The 3,767-nt window shown below is 40.7% G+C and overlaps 1 protein-coding gene across 1 annotated transcript in view; it reads right to left on the reverse strand.

The window, feature by feature from the left end:
- The window catches only part of ABI1 (abl interactor 1), a 194,162-nt gene that overhangs the window by 146,077 nt on the left and 44,318 nt on the right, over window positions 1-3,767 (reverse strand). The gene's annotated exons all lie outside the window — the stretch shown is intronic.

Below are 3,767 nucleotides of genomic sequence, written 5' to 3' on the forward strand. Positions count from 1 at the left end.
AATGATATCCCTCATTCCACATTCTCTTTTGAATCCAGCCTGCACCTCTGGAAGTTCTCTGTCAATATACTGCTGAAACCATTTTTGAATTATCTTCAGTAAGATTTTACTTGCATGAGGTATTAATGATATTGTATGATAATTTCCACATTCTGTGGGATCACCTTTCTTTGGAATGGGTGCAAATACAGATCTCTTCCAGTCAGTTGGCCAGGTAGCTGTCTTCCAATTCTCTTGGCATAAGCGAGTAAGTGCCTCCAGCAGGGCATCTGTATGTTGAGACATCTCAATGGGTATTCCATCAATTCCTATAATCTTGTTCCTTGCCAATTCCCTCAGAGCAGCTTCAACCTCTTCCCTCAATACCATTGGTTCTTGAACCTATGCCACGTCCTGAAATGGATGAAGATCGACCAGTTCTTTTTGGTATAGTAACTCTGTGTATTCCTTCCATCTTCTTTTGATGCTTCCTGTATCATTCAGTATTTTGCCCGTAGAATCTTTCAATATTGCAACATGAGGCTTAAATTTTTTCCTCAGTTCTTTCCACCTGAGAAATGCCAAGCGTGTTCTTCCCTTTTGGTTTTCTAACTCCAGGTCTTTGCACATTTCATTACAGAAATTGGCTTTGTCTGCTCGACTGCTTTTTGAAATCTTCAGTTCAGCTCTTTTATCTTGTCATTTCTTCCATTTGCTTTAGTTACTCTTTGCTCAACGGCAAGTTTCAGCGTCTCTTCTGACATCCATTTTAGCCTTTTCTTTCTTTTTTGTATTTTTAATGACCTCTTGCTTTCTTCATGAATGATGCTCTTGATGTCATCCCACAATTCTTTTGGTTTTGGTCACTGGTGTTCAATGCATCAAATCTCTTCTTTAGATGGTCTCTAAATTCAGGACGGATGTATTCAAGATCATATTTTTGGCTCTTGTGGACTTGTTTTAATTGTCTTCAACTTCAAGTTGAACTTGCATATGAGCAGTTGATGGTCTGTTCCACAATCATCTCCTGGCCTGGTTTTGGCTGAAGATATTGAGCTTTTCCATCGCCTCTTCTTGCCCCAGATGTACAGTTTGATTCTTGTGTACTCCATCTGGTGATAGCCACGTGTATAGCTGCCTTTTGTGTTGTTGAAAAAAGGTATTTGCAATGAATAAGTCGCTGGTCTTTGCAAAATTCTATCTGAGATCTCCAGCGTTATTTCTGTCACCAAGGCCAAATTTTCCAACTACCAGTGATTCTTCTTTATTTCCAACTTTTGCATTCCAATCACCAGTGACAAGCAACGTATCTTGAATTCAAGTTTGGTCAATTTCAGAGTGCAGAAATTGATAAAATTCTTCAATTTCCTCATCTTTGTCTTTGGTGTTTGGTGCCTAAATTTGAATAATAGTTGTATTTAACTGGTCTTCCTTGTAGGCATATGGATATTATCCTATCATTGGCAGCACTGTACTTCAGGAGAGATCTCGAAACATCTTTTGTGATGATGAATGCCAGGCCATTCCTCTTCAGTTTGTCATTCCCAGCATAGTATGTCATATGCTTGTCTGATTCAAAATGGCCAAAACCAGTCCATTTCAGCTCACTAATCCCCAGGATATCAATCTTTATGTGTTCTGTTTCGTTTTTGATAACTTCCAATTTTCCTAGATTCACACTTCATACATTCCATGTTCCGATTATTAATAGATGTTTGCAGCTGTTTCTTCTCAATTTGAGTCATGCCACGTCAGCATATGGAGGTCCTGAAAGACTTACTTTATCCATATCATTAACATTGGTTCTACTCTAATGAGGCAGCTCTTTCCCAGTCCTATTTTGAGTGCCTTCCAATCCAAGGGACTAGTCTTTCTGCACTGTGTTGGACAATGTTTCCAAGCTATTCATAAATTTTCCCAATAATCTATCAGACAGTGTTTCTCTGTTTTTCATAAGGTTTTTCCTGGCCAATTTTTGAGAAGTGGATGACCTCCTCCTTCTTCCTAGTCTGTCTTAGTTTGTAAGCTGCGTTGAAACCTTTTCACCATGTGCAACTCTGCTAGCATCTGAAACACCAGTGGCACAGCCTCAAGTCTCACAGCAATATACAAGCTTCACAGGATGACAAACTGACAGACAAGTTTGTCTCCCTTAGCTGTTGGAAACTTTTAGATAGGTAGAGATAAGTACTGACTTGGGTGAAGAGAAAGGCAATGCACCAAATATGAGTGATCAACATGGTGGCACTGAGGAAGAGGAAAACATAGGTACATGGGGGGAACAGACAACAAAGATGAATCCTTTTGCGCATAGAGTACGACATTGTCAGTGAAGGAAAACATGGGTATACGGGTGGACAGATAGGTGGACAGCATGAAATATTAGGTATGCTTATGAAGAGAGGTACCCACGACCATGTATAGGGTTGGCAGAGAATGGTCCTATAAGTGTATTTGTATGATCTGTAAGAATTCCCAGGTGTACAGTATAGCTGACAAGGGACAAGGTTGTAGTCACCTCTTGGTCACAGCCAGCTACCCAGAGGGAGCGAGCAACTGAACCAGTGGGCTTGAGACAATAGTCACAGGGGCATCAAGCTCAATTGGCATAACATACTACACAAAACATTGTTATACCTCCTACTTTGGCCAGTAGCGACTGGGATCTTAAAAGCCTGCAAGCAGCCATCTAGATGCAATGATGGGTCTCTCCTCATCCAGAGCAAAGAATAATGAAGAAAACTAAAGATTCGTGGAAACAATTAGTCTTAGCAACTGGTACAACATGTGATCTGCAGCCTATACAACTATGAGACCAGAAGAACTAGATCGTGCCTGGCTACCACTGTCAACCACTCATAGGGGGATGCATGTAGGAGGTCCTGGATAGAGAGGGAGAACAATGTGGAACAAAACTCAAAATCATTTTGTAGGGGGTTGGGGGAAGGACCAGGTTTGCTGGTCTGATAGAGCCTTGTGGAACCACTGAGAGACCACGGCCACTAGCTGCCCTTCAGGTCTGGAATTGAACCTACATCTGTGGCTTCTAGCCAAACAAAAGACAGGCACAGGAGTTGAACATTTACCTCAGGTAGATACACTCCTTGAAGAGAACAATCATGGGAGAAAGAAGAGCTGTTTATACACAGGGAGACAGCTCAGGGGGCAGGAGTACGTGGAGGGATGGACTCAGGAAAGAGGTAACTATTGGGAGGAAATGGGAGAACAGCTGCTGTTGCATTGGTGTAAATTGTGGTCAATGTCATGAGACAAAGTGTATGTGAACTGCTGTATGGAAAGTGAATTTGCTCTGTAAATTTTCACCCATATCACAATTAAAAAAAAAAAGTAATAAAAATAAAAGAAAAAAAAAATAGATGGTCAAAATGTATGGCACCAACAGACTATCAAGCATCACCTAAAAGGCACAAACAGCAGAAGACAAGTAAGATGAACGGGATCTTCTAAAAATTAAATTTTTATGTGCTTCAAGAGACATTTCCAGGGTAAGATGATGGAACAGACAAACACACCACCCACACCCTCTTGAACAAAGAAAAGAGAAACCAAATGACACAAATACAGAAGATAATCCTGGAGCCCTGAGCTTTGAAAGGAAGAATACAGAAGTGCATTAAATGCCAACTAGTAGAAGAACTTGTATGAAAACAGTGACTAAGGAGACAAACGGAGCTGTTGTCAGCTATCCTGACAGCATGGACAGTTTGAATATTTCCAAGTGGTGTTAGGACCTGATAATTAACCTAAAAATCATCCCTGCTCACATT

Source organism: Orycteropus afer, unplaced genomic scaffold, assembly GCF_000298275.1.
Source record: "Orycteropus afer afer isolate SDZICR_OR568_19922 unplaced genomic scaffold, OryAfe1.0 scaffold00035, whole genome shotgun sequence".
Classification (NCBI taxonomy): Eukaryota; Metazoa; Chordata; class Mammalia; order Tubulidentata; family Orycteropodidae; genus Orycteropus; species Orycteropus afer.